At 40.3% G+C, this 13,806-nt stretch overlaps 1 pseudogene; it reads left to right on the top strand.

Moving 5' to 3' along the window:
• Positions 1-10,876: 10,876 nt before the first annotated feature.
• On the top strand, positions 10,877-13,490 carry LOC149818523 (peroxidase 31 pseudogene; annotated as a pseudogene).
• The last annotated feature ends 316 nt before the right edge of the window (positions 13,491-13,806 follow it).

Below are 13,806 nucleotides of genomic sequence, written 5' to 3' on the forward strand. Positions count from 1 at the left end.
CTCCTCAGCATGTCTGGATATTGGGAGCCTTCGGTTGGTATAACCCTTGCTCTCTAGCCTCTTGCAAATCTGAGGAATACACTCAGCTTCACTGTTGCTGCACTTAGGGGTGTCAGTGGGTGGGATCAGGTTAGGACTCATGTAGGTTCAAACCCACATCTACCTTTGAGGTGCCTGCACTGGGTCCTGACACAGGTCCAATCGAGTCTATCATAAAAAAAAAATCATATTCACGTCCTATAATGATTACATGAACCAGACCTGATCGATCGATACCCAATAAAATAATAATATACTTTATCATTTTTGTTGAAAAATCACGGATCTTAAACGGAACTCCGGGCGGACTCAGGTCTGGTATGAAATTTCACAAGCCATACCCAGCTCCATATACTAATCGAATCCTTTGACTCCCACCCAAATTTGAATCGGCTCTTCTCCTTTATCACCAAACCTTTACCTTATATGGTTTGGCCCATGTTGGGTCTGGGTCAAACCTGATCCATGGATCCCCTTGCCGCAACCCTCATGGGGTTCTAAACCAATGGTTACCTTATATATCAAGTGGTAAACCATGGTCACCCTTAACCAGAAAGGTTGAGCCCTTAGTTATATGGCCACCTTGGTTACAACTTATAAGGTAATTCTGTTTTTGGTAGTTTTCCAACTTACAGGTTTATCCCATACAAGATATTAGGAAGAATGAAAAGAGGAAAAAGGAGAACCCCTTCACTTTAAAGTCCATAAATTCATGCACATGTTTCTCTAGCACTGCTTTAATTTTCCTTCTCTTCATGTGGCCATCTTCATCATCCATTTTTGTAGTCAATGACATCTGCATTTTACTATTTCAGTTGCTTCTCTTCTTTGTTGTAGACTAAAGATACAAACGGATTGGACATGCTTAAATATTCAATCTAGATCTATGACATGCTCTCTCTCTCTTCCTCTCTCTTTGTATTCAAATCTTTCAAGTAAGATCTAAATGTCCATTTGTATCGGATTCAGATTTGCTAAAAATTAGACTGTTTTCATGGTTTCGATCAGACTTGTATCAGATCTAATTTGGATTCAGATCAAAATTTGATCCAAATGCATTTCTTTTCAACATGTCTACCATATTTTTTTAATCATTGTTTGTCCTGTCAGCTTGGTGAAGTTAGCAAGTTGCCCCCCAATGATTTTTTAAGGAAAAAGTGGGTGTTAATTCTACCAACCAAAATGTATTTTTCACTCATACAATTTAACTCCTAAAGAATCTACAACCAAACACCTACTTAGATTACATAGATTTGGCTTTCAGTTTGAGAAAACAAACAAGCCACATGGACTACTACATAATGATGTTAACTGAAATGGATTGTAGAAGAGTCATCGGTTATGGATGATCCGAACGACGCTTCAATAGGGATGGGCAGTTGGCATTCTCCTCAATCAATCAACGTCCTCGATGAGCCCAAGCCACAATGTTTCAGATGTATAATAGGCATGCATAAACAGAAAAAAAAACTCATAATTATCCTGTAACCTCCAAAACTGAGAAACCTCTCACATGTTTCTTGATGTGCCCATGTCAATATGAGTCAGATCTAAGTTAGATATGATCCGATCCAAAAATCAAGCCAACTTCTTACCTGCTAAGGAAAAGATACAAATGGTAAAAGGTCCCTTGCAAGAAAGGCAACCAAAAAAAGTAATTCAACCCAAGTCACCACGAAAAGATTGAGTCATGGCTACCACCATGATATTTTAAAATAACCATAAAGGCAGAGATGACACTAACTTTTGGCATCGTTTCCTATTTTGGCCGTAACCGAAAAAATATGACAAACATGGTAAATTGATTTTTTTTCTTGATCAATTTGCCCTTTTTTTGCCTGAAAAATTTGGTGCTTTGGTCACAACCATTTTTGCAAGCTCTCCACTAAAAAAAAATAGGCATCAGCTAAGTTGTCATATGAAAAAATCAGGTGACATGATTTCGACCACACGCTGCTTAATTTTTCAGGCGACAAAAGCAAACCCAACAAGAAAAGAGTAAATTGACCATGTTTGTCATATTTTCTATTCACGGTTAGTTATGGTATTGTGTTAAGTTTTATTGTAACCTACGTGTTTCTATCATCATTGAGAGAAAAATATTTTTCATGATTCTTGTACATTTTCTGTTTGTTTTTTACTTATAATTCAAAATTTTATAATAATTTGTTTTCTAATATTATTTGGCCAATAAATGCAAAAATTACAAAACTTTTCAATGTTGTGGTGTTGTTGTTTTAACTTTTTGACTTTTGTCGGCCATGTTTGCAACATATTAATTCTAATCAAGATCATAAACTCTAAAATTTTTACTTCTAAATTCTAATAAGAAAAAATAGCTATTTGTACTATTGTTCATGTTTGAGAACTAGAAAAAAACATGGATGTCATGATCTTGGCCACACTGATAAGTTGTGGAGTCTGATTCAAAGTTTTAGCCCTTGTATTAAAGGAGGGATCTGGGGGCTCCCCTCGGCGCGGGTCCAACAAGAAAGTTTTTTTTGGGCTTATGTTTGAGACCCAATGGCTTATGGATCAGACCCGATTTGTTTAGGTTTAGGATTATCGCCCTTGCCTTGTATAAATTCTTTTTTTTTCTTTCTCTCTTGTATTTGTCGAGAAAGAGCAATACCGTTTTTTCCTCTGGGCGCCCATGGTTTCTTACTCCCTCTCGAATTCGAGGGGAGGTTTTTTTACGTAAATATGTGTGTTCTTGTTGTATTTTGTTTCCTTTGTTTGTTTTTTGCTTGCGATTTTCATAACACATCCTACTTATTCGTGAGGACATATCATAGACACAATACTTAAAACCATTTACTTGATAGTATAGCTTCACAAGTTCTGTACAAATTTCAGGATTTTTTTAGAAATTCTCTTGTAAATAAATTATCTTTTCATTGGATAGGATGCTTTGCATCTTTTGGTGCCAAATCTTTTGTTTAACTTATCTTAATTTTTTGGTAGGCTAATCTATTTGCATTTTACTCTTAATATAGTAAATTTAAGAGTGTGTGTGTGTGTGCATGTGCATGTGTGCGGGCATCTATTGAATAGTGAACTACCATACTCCACTTGTCTGGTAGGAGTAGAGAGTGCACGTCACATTATGTTGGGATGTTGCAGGTTCAAAACCCAATGGTATAATTGTATAACTGGTAGGGTTCTGCCTAACCCCAGCTTGCCTTTCAAAAATAAAAAAAAAGTTTACGCACGTGTGATACTGACCTCGCTAGAGATCCGTAGCCTTTGTCTCATAGGGCAGCTAGCCAACTGCATAGTGTGCACAACTGAAGCAAGATGGATTGAAACAGTCAATAGCGAGGTTGTAAACAACCTAAAAGACTTGTATTGATGAGCTAGATCAAGTCCTAGAAGGAGCCGCTTGGCCAAACAAGTGTAGTCAGTATGCGAATTGGTCAAGAGCTAATGAAAGTTTATAGCAGCAAAGTGAAGATGAGAGCTTAAGCCTTGATCAGTTATAACCAAGTATGTTCAGCATCACAAGGCATGCAAGCTAAGGAAGGCAGATGCGCAATGGGAAGCAGCGTGAAGAACATAGACACATGAGCATGAGGCGCAAGGCTAGCAAAGCCTTTTGATGTATAAGACTGAAGCCATAAGTGAAAACTAAGTGGAGTTGGTTCATATCACGTGGTTAGCTAAGAACAACGGCTAAGGGCATGGAGGCAGCCGCAAGGGTAAGTTGGCCAACACTTAGGCCAAGAGTGCGAGGTAGTTGGTCGTGCGAGCCGATCAGCTAGGGCAGCCTAGCAGGGCAGCAAGGCAGCTGGACAGAGGATGGGTGCTTATGTGAGTGTGCCAAAGTCAATAGAGCAGGGATGAGCCAGTTAGCTCAAGAGACGGTTAAGCAACTAGGTCGGTCAAGTCCAAGCATGGCAGAAACCGGTGCAGGTAAAGCTAGAGTGAGTTGCAACTCAGCAAGGTCAAGTAGTCCCAGCTGAAGTTTAAAGAATGACAACAGCAGGACTGGAAGTGTGGGCCGCCCAATGTGCTGGCATCCACTTCAGTGAGGGCTATAAATAAGCTTGCTTATTTGTAATAAAGAGGTCTCTAAAGTAACCTTGAGTCTCGTAAGTGAGTTCTTTTAGAAGACAATTGAAGATTCACGCCATTTCTTTCCGCCTCTGCAACTCACCTTCTCAACCTGCAGAATGTTCAACGAGTATATTTCAGCTAGGTCTAATAAGATTAAGCTGTAGCTGTGATCTAACAAGATCCGGCCATTTAATCAAGGGATCAGTCATCCTCTCATGGAAATCAACTGCATAGAGTGTGCTGAATTATTTGAAGAATCGATCTTTCCTCAATTAGAGGATCAACATCTTTGAAGTTTAGCTTGACCTGCACATGAGCTGCGGGAGACTGTTGAGAGCCAATCCCAATCAATTGAAAGCTTCCGCAACCCTGAATTTTGAAGAATTGTTGATATTAAAAAAGACTTCCATCGGCATTAGATCATGAAGTACGATCCAACGAGGACCTTATCACGTGTGTGCACACGCGTGCATGCGCTTACATCTATTGCAATAGTGAACTATCATACTTCACTAAGGAGACCTTTGAAAGCCTAGAATTTAAGATCCAAGGGTCAGAGGTGGGGTAGGGCATCATGCCAAGATCTAAGGTTTCTCAAACATGAGATTCCAAATCCAGAATTTGAGGAGGCATGGTTAGGTGATCGGTGCAAAAATTTTCTCTGTAAAACACAAACAGAAAATCAGTACGCAGTGATTTTCTGCGTAAAGCACAAAGCACAGAAAATCGCTTCGCTATATGCATGGCGATTTTTTGTGTTTTGCGTGGTCCAAATACTTTGTAAAGTAATCAGGCCCGATCAGTGGATCTGCTCCTGAATTTGAGATCCCTCATGTAAAAAGGAGTGAAGGAGAAGCCCTGAATTTATGAAGAGACAAGGGAAGGTCTGTTCTCGTATCCTCAAACCTCAAATCTGAGAGATCCAAAGGACTCAAACGCATGCTAAGCTAGAAGCTACACTTAAGATTTACATAGAAATGATTTCCAAATCCAACTCAAACGCAAGCTAAGCTACACTTTGGATTTACTTAAGGGCCTGTTTGGAGTCTGTAGCTGGGATGGGCGTTTATGGAGTTTATGCATTTCAACAAGTGGCAGCTGCCAAATCCATGATTTGGTGTAAATAGAAAGGAGAAAGTGCCTCACTTTCCATCCCAAATGCATAAACTCCCTTCCCAGCGCCGACATTCCAAACATGACACCAAGGTAGTTGAACCAAGAGTTTACCTCTGGAATCTGGATCACCAAATGCATAAACGCTCATCCCAAGGCCGAGATTCCAAAGAGGCCCTAAGTGATTTTCAAATCGAAAACTAGCTGATGGATCATTTATGACATGCCTTATTGAGTGGTTGCCTTAAAGTTTGATTCCAATGTAATTTTTTCGTCTGTTCGTAGATTTCTCATATCTTCTTTTTTGAGTGGCTGCATCATCCATCAAGAAGAATTACAAGGTAGGGTTAATGGACAAGGAGTTGATCTCCAAAGGGAGGAACAGATTTAAATTACATGTGAATGCAGAGATTGGGCTCCTCACTTCTGACATGTCATGAGGATCTGGTTGCATAAGTGTTGTGGGGGAATGTCCTTTGACAGGAGTTTCCTTCCTTCCATGCGATGGACCGAGCTGTGATGATACAATAGTGCCAAATAAAGTTCCTTATTGGGGAAGCTTGGCTAGGGATGGCAGTGGAGCGGGGGACAATGGGGCACCGCCCTGCCTCGCCCTGGGGATGAAGGGTATGAAACGGGGATAAAGGTTAAATTAAATCTATCCCCATGTTGGGATGGATTTATGCTTTTCCCCGCCCCGCCCCATCCCCAATCCTTTTAAGGGATGACTATAAATTAAGGGGAAACGGGGCCCCACCCCGCCTTGCCCCCGTTTGAACTGGGGATGGAGGACATGAAACGGGGATGGAGGTGGGGGTGGAGGTTCGGATTTTGAAACGGGGCAGGGGTGGAGACCTTGTCCCCCGCCCCTGCCCCGGTCCACTGCCATCCCTAAGCTTGGCCCAGCAGGAGATCCCACTCCAAGATTCTTGACAAATTCAAATCCCATGGCGACGTAAATAGGTACTGAAAAAAGGGCAGTCCCAAAATATGTGAAAGCCCGATCCCTCATTTTGGTGGCAAAGGTAGCATATGCCCGACAACTAAAGTCCCCTCTTTTGTAGGTTGGACCATAGTGACAAATATAGCAAGATTTATGAAAATCTTGCGAGAAATTGTTTGAAAGTTTAAAATGGTAATTTCTTGCAAGATTTTCAAAATATTGTGAGATTATGAAAAAACATAAATACTGCGATTTAACACAATATTTACGTTTTAAACCCTAATATATCATGAAAAAACACGTGTTTTTATTTTTGAATAATTTTTATTAATATTTTCTTATAAAAAACAAATTTTATATTTATTTATTTATTTTTTATTGCCAAGATTTTGCCAAAAAACTTAAGATTTATGATTTTTTTTTCAAATTCTCGCAAGTTCTTGAAAAACCAGATTTTTGCCATTTTTAACGTTTGTCACCATGGGTTGAACTGAGTTGGAGCCCTATCGAGCAAATGAATTCAAGCAAAGAATCTGGATCTTGGTGATGGTCCAGGTAAATGTTGTATCGGTATCGTCCATGTATCGTTTGACCAACCATTCAGGTGAATCGGCTAATACTGATACTCAAGTGAATGCGTCAAAAAATAATTAAAAAATATTATGCGTCAATTAGAACGTGACATATCATAGATTTTGCATATCTTCAAGAAGCATAAGAACTGTTTTTTCATCATCTTGAAAATTGATTTCTTTTTTTTTTTTTTTTTGGGTAGTCAAGCTGGCACTGAAATATATACAGAATTCACCCACCCATGTTAACCCCCTACAGCAATTCTAGCTAAATTCCTGTCCAAAAAATCATTTCTGCAATATCTATAGTTAATTTTGAATCGATCAAAATTGTACCAGGTATCAACCATTACCTTTCCTGTTATGTTAGCCCCCTTTATAATTTCTCTCCTTGTCTTTCAAGCTTCTTCTCTTGATACACCAACACTTTCTTGTTTTGCAATGTATATCCCGTGTGCCAAGCATGCCTATAGATACTGTAAATGTTCAATTTCAGGGGTTATGCCATTGACACATGAATCACTATCTATATGCCATCGTGTGAGATTGGTTTTCAAGAATGCACATCACCTGTTCTCGCACGCTATAAATTATATCCCTCGCCGAGAACCTCGCCACTTGATGGGCCAACCCCTGGCTAGGGGTGTCAATGGAAACCCTATAGGGCCCTGGTATACTGACAAATAAGAAGACCCGTGTCCGGATCCAAAGGTCTGATTAGTACATAGACCGGGGTATAGTTTGTGAAATTTTATACCATTTTATACCAGACCCGGGCCCAAGTTGAGTTCTGATTAACACCCACAAATTTTCAATGTAAAAATGAAAAAAAATATGGTTTTATGGGGTATGGCTGGGTCTGGTTCATGTAGTTCTTATCAGGTCCGGGGTATGGTTTCTCTTATGGTGAGTCCGATTAGAACTGGATCTGAACCCAATACCATACCCAAAAATAGGGGTTCCACCGGTGTCTGAACCAAACCGGACCCGTTGACACCCGTACGCTTGGGATCCTGTCTTCAGCACACTGTCTAAGTTTATAAACAAAATCACAGTTCCCAAAATGAACATGTGGTTTCCAATCCCAAATATTCTATTGAGTCAATCTAGACCTTTGAAAACACTACAAATATATTTTTTTATATTTAATCTGTTTAAGTACCCGCCGATGATAAATATTATTGTTTTCACTGCCCCATTCAGAGCATCTGCAGCATCTCAGCCAAATACTTTACAGGAAGTTTTGTTTCATTTGGTTGGAACACAGAGTACACTATAACACATGCACTGTCAATTAGGGATGGCAGTGGGGCGGGGCGGGGCGGGGAAAAGTGGTGGGGGCGGGGATTAGGCGGGGATTCGGCGGGGACGGGGCGGGGTGGAAAAAAGTACACGTCCACCCCCGCCCCGCCTCCGCGGCAGGGATGGATTTTATCCTCCACCCCCGCCTCCATCCCCGTTTCATACCCTTCATCCCCAGTCCAAACGAGGCGAGGTGGGGCGGGCCCCGCTTTCCCCCGGTCCACTGCCATCCCTACTGTCAATTGAACCCCTATGTCCACACTGCCCTCCATGTCCTCGTTGTCTACATCGTCACCTTGCATTTTGTAACATAGATCAAGAAAGCATATTTGTGAGCTTTTATCTTTTTTTCTTTACTACAGCAGGTCGCGAGTTGTTATTACGGCTGATAAATGAACCTAACAGCTCGCAACTCAGCTCGGTTTGGCTTGTCATGAACTCTTCGTAATCAGCTCATACAGCTAGCGAGCTGAACCAAAATCAGCTCATTTAGCTTAAACCAGTAGAATCCTAGGTGAGTTTGTATACATAATAAATATATATTTTTATGTGTGGTATAGATGGATGCAACATATATATATATATATATATATATATATATATATATATATATATAGAGAGAGAGAGAGAGAGAGAGAGAGAGAGAGAGAGAGAGAGAGAGAGAGAGAGAGATGAATAAAAATTATACATGTAAATTTTGAACTATTAAGTTTAATATATATATATATATATATTTCAAGTGTAATATTTTAAAAAATTTATATATTTCATGTATAATTAACATGTTTTTTTTTACACTAGACAGCTAGTGTTTGGTTTGCTCACCTCGCTCAGGGATGAACCGAGCTTGAGCTTGGTTCGGATGAACACGAATACAAGCTAAGTCATGGGCTCAGTCCACTGCTAAACGAGCCAAGCCCGAATATGCGTTGTTCGGTTTGTTTACCAGCCCTAGTTGTTATGTTTTATTATAGATCCGAGTAGCATCTGCAGTGAAACTCCATGAGTACCTCCTGCCCGCTGGACATAGTTAGGCCTTGCGGCAAAGGATGCACACCTCGGATATGAAACTCTTGATCTCCTTCAACTTGAAAGCCTTAAACCAACCTACTTAACCAGGTGCACAGAGCCCTTGTGAGCATGTACGCTCGCGCTAATTACTAAGCCATTCTTAAATTATTGGCATTGAGCTTTTCAATAATTTTTTGGACAAAATTTGAGGTAACCTTTGGACAGTTTACATCTAGTTGATCTTTTAGATCGGAAGGCTGTGCAATTTTTGGAAATTATTAGTATTCATGAATTTTCATCATTTTTTCCTTTCCTTTTAGTTAGGCCAAGGTAAAATCCTCTCACCTACTGCATGTTGACATGCTTTCAGTTGGTAAAACCCCTTGAAGTTTCCCCCTGTTCACTGGCGAATACACAGGTTTAACCTTGCAACAAGGGACAACATGTCCCCCTGTGGATCTTGAACCGTGGTCGTCCTGTGTTAGGTGACAAATGGTGGCCCCTATCCTGGAAGGAAGAGCCACTGTGGGCATTATTTTGTTTTTGTTGAAGTGTACATAGCAGCATGATGCAATGATCCATTAGTATGCCTTAAGCCAAGCACTATAAGACTTACCCTTCATTAAATACATTTGTGGTGCATATGAATGCCACACCAAATTCATGTTTTTGCCAAACATGAGATCTAAGATCCTTGGTTTTGAGATTCAAAAGTAAGTGATCTGAGATCCCAAATCACCAGGGGTCTAAGATCAGAGGTCATCAAACACATTCAGCTTCTATGAATTTGATTTGAGGGGAACTGAATCAAACATTAGTGGGGTCAATGACATCATAGTTTACTCCCCAATCCCTCCAAAGGCGTTAAACACTCGATCTAAGAAAAGTTTGATAGGAAATGGGGCTGGGCCAGGCCAGCCAACCAACTATGAGCCTAGCATAACTACATCAACATGGAAAAGGAGAGCACTTGAGGGGTTCTCCCTAGGCTCAGTTGGCAACATGATGGTCCTCTTATCTTGCCAATGAACTAAATATGGCATCTTACAAATTCGAATCAGGGGGCCCCAAAAAGTTGGCATCTTGAGACCATCTTAGCTTGTGAAATGAATGAATATAATATTCTTATAAATTTGAAACAGGGATTCAGGTGCCCCAGAAAATAAAAAGTTTTTTTTTTGAGGAGACGGAAAATGAAAAGGGTTTTAAGACAAAGACGAGATGAGGCCAAGCGTGGTTGTAGGATGTTGGACACGCCCATGTGCCCTCTTGAGTGTGGAGATTGAGAAAATTTTGCAGGAGTGATTCACGGGCCAAATCCTACTCCCCCTTTTTTCATCTCTCTCTAAATGCACCTCTCTCTTCTCTCTCTGCCCACTCTGATTCTCTCTCTACCATTTTCACCTCTGTCTAAAAACAGTATCCCTCTCTCTTGAAATGCAACCCTCCTGCCTTCCCTCTCTATCATTCTTCACTTCTGTCTCTCTTTAAAAAGTAAAAACAGTACATTCTCTCTCAAAATACCCACCTTCTCTCCTCCCTCCCTCTCCACTCTCTTTCCCTTTCAAAACTATTTTCACAGCTGGCTGCTCTCTAAAAAACAGCACTTTCTCTCTCTACCCTTCTGGGTGTACCCCACTTTCTCTCTCTATAATCTCTCCCCACCCCCACAAAACTCCCACTTTCTGTCTCCACCCTTCTCACATCTTCCCTGGCCCTTTCTCCCCAACCCCAACATTCTCTCTCAATCCAGAGAGAGGAGGGCCAGCTCCACCCCAACACTAAAAAACCCAAAAGAAGGGAAAAAATACTCTTTGAGGGAGAGAAGAAAGAGAGGACAATGGCGATGGCTCCGCCCCTCCTCCTCCTTCTCTTCCTCTCTCTGTCTTGTATCTCTGCAAACGGCAGGCTCACAACCAACTACTACCAGAGGAGCTGCCCCCGGGTGGAAGAGATAGTCCGCAACGTGGTGATTCAGAAGCAGATCACCAACCCCACCACCGCGGCCGGCACCCTCCGCCTCTTCTTCCATGATTGCTTCATTGAGGGCTGTGACGCCTCCGTCCTCATCACCTCCACTACCTTCAACAAGGCCGAGCGCGATGCAGACATCAACCTCTCCCTCCCCGGCGACGGCTTCGACGCCATCGTCCGGGCGAAGAGCGAGCTTGAGCTCACCTGCCCGGGCGTTGTCTCCTGCTCCGATATCCTCACCATCGCCACCCGCGATTTCATCAGCATGGTAATCGGACGGAATCCATAGTTTCATATCAATGGCAGGATGAGATCATGAACAAAAAAGCCGTTCATTTGCTTCTCTAGCATCCCCTTCATTTTTGGAAAAGTTGGATGCATTTGAATTGATTGGTTCCGTGCCCACATTTTACTTTGTGGACATGGAGATTTCAAGTGCTTCTTTAGCATGTCATTCGTTTTTGGAAGAGTTAGATGCATTTAAATTGGTTTTGTTCAGTGCCCACATTTTACTTTGTGGATACGGAGATTTCAATTATTTCTTTAGCATGTCATTTATTTTTGGAAGAGTTGGATGCATTTAAATTGATTTTTTTATCATTGCCCACATTTTACTTTGTGGAAATGGAGATTCCAAGTACTTTAGCATGCCATTCATTTTTGGAAGAGTTGGATGCATTGAAATTGATTTTGTTCAGTGCCCACATTTTATTTTGTGGATATGGAGATTTCAAGTATTTCTTTAGCATGCCATTCATTTTTTGAAGAGTTAGATGCATTTAAACTGATTTGTTCAATGCCGCTATTTTACTTTGTGGAAATAGAGATTTTGTATGCTGTTAGGAATTTTCTCTCATTAATGTGACAAGACATGGGATATCATACATAGATGGTAGACGTCCACTTGTTTGCAAAAGAAGAAATTCCTTGTTTTATTTAGCATGCTATTCAATTTTGGAAGAGTTGGATGCATTCAAATTGATTCGTTCAGTGTCCACATTTTACTTGTGGAAATGGAGATTTTGCATGCTGATAAGAGTTCTGTCGTTACCATGGTAATATATGGAAGATGATATATTGATGGTAGGCATCCATTTCTTTTCCAAAGAGGAAGTTCTTTGTTTGAAAATGTTGCTACAAGCCCATTATTTTACGTTTTGTTATGTTGATGATTAGATAATGAAAATTTGCAAAATTTTCTTGTTGGCATGAGCTCAACCTTTTTGTGAAAACAAAAAACCTGATGTAATATGTAAATATTTCACTACATTTGGTTACAAAGAGGGTGCACTTTTTTGTTGAAAGAACGGGAGGATCCCACATTTTACCTTTTTCCTATATCAATGTTGATATTTATAAAAATGATTGTTTTTTCTTCTTCTTGTATTTTTCTTTATATGGCTACATTGCAAATTAATTTGCATATTGTGGTTTTTGATATATAGGTATTTTTTAGCTTGTAAATATAAGAAATTGATTTCTGTTGTGAGTTTTTGCAGTTTATGAATGTAAGGGATTTGAATTGCTGTATACAATATTTTCTTTTTTTTATTGCATTGAAAAGAGAGAGCACTCTTTGCCAAATAAAAATGCAAGGAGCCCTCATTTTTGCATCCTGTCACCTGTCTTTTGAATTTCTGACAATCAAAAGCTCTCCTTGACATTGTAAGTTCAGACCTTTCTTACCATTAGATATGAGTGCCCTCTGACTGGGAAAGATCTATATACATAAAATTTATTATGTATATATATTATCAAATTTTCAAATAGGAAAAAGGTTGTTGATCTATGATTAGAAAGTTGTGATATATTGCTTGCATTCTTCAGATGAGAAAGTTCTTTGCTTACTGAAAAGAATGTGATCAACCAACAGTTTATATTTTGCATTGGCACTCCTGTGACAGGTTGGAGGGCCTTACTACAAGGTAAGATTGGGCAGGAAGGATGGCCTTGTTTCACAAGCTAGTCAGGTTCCCGGCAATCTGCCTATGCCAACAATGCCGGTCACAGAGCTGGCCTCTCTCTTTGCATCAAAGGGATTTTCCATTGGAGAAATGGTAGCACTTGCTGGTGCCCACACCATTGGTTTCTCTCATTGTAAGGAATTTTCCAAGAGGCTGTACAACTTTAGCCATACCTCAACTGTTGATCCTTCCATGAACCCACGTTACGCCCAAGGCTTACAAAAGGCTTGTGCAAATTACATTAAGGATCCTACCATGTCCGCGTTCAACGATATAATGACCCCTGGAAAATTCGACAACATGTACTACCAAAACCTTCCCAAGGGCCTTGGTTTACTGGCTTCTGATCAGGCATTCTACTTGGACCCCCGAACCAGAGGGCTCGTTGAATTATTTGCTTCAAACCAAACTGCATTCTTTAATTCCTTCGTTGCAGCCATCCAGAAACTGAGCATTGTTGGAGTGAAGGTAGGCAGGCAGGGAGAAATTCGAAGAAGATGCGACCAATTCAATTAATGAATTTGCAGTAGCATTCGATGAACACAAGAGGTACTGATGCCAGTATGTCAAGGTATAACTTTTTCAAGTGAAGATATCTTAGTTGGTATGTCTTTTTTGTACGGATTGGTTTCTTCTCTTCATCTGATTAAATGATGATCTAATGGTGGTTGAGTGCCATGGAATGATATGAGCCCTGCTATTGTTACCTTTAATTCTTTACTTTAAGAGTTATTTTGGGTTATTTTGCTAGCTGTGCATTTGATTAATGCACTTTACGTTGATGAGTTGTATTTTGGGGCCAGTATCTAGTGTTATGAACACTATGATGTAG

This window comes from Nuphar pumila, chromosome 13 (assembly GCF_984573655.1).
Source record: "Nuphar pumila chromosome 13, dmNupPumi1.hap1.1, whole genome shotgun sequence".
Taxonomy (NCBI): domain Eukaryota; kingdom Viridiplantae; phylum Streptophyta; class Magnoliopsida; order Nymphaeales; family Nymphaeaceae; genus Nuphar; species Nuphar pumila.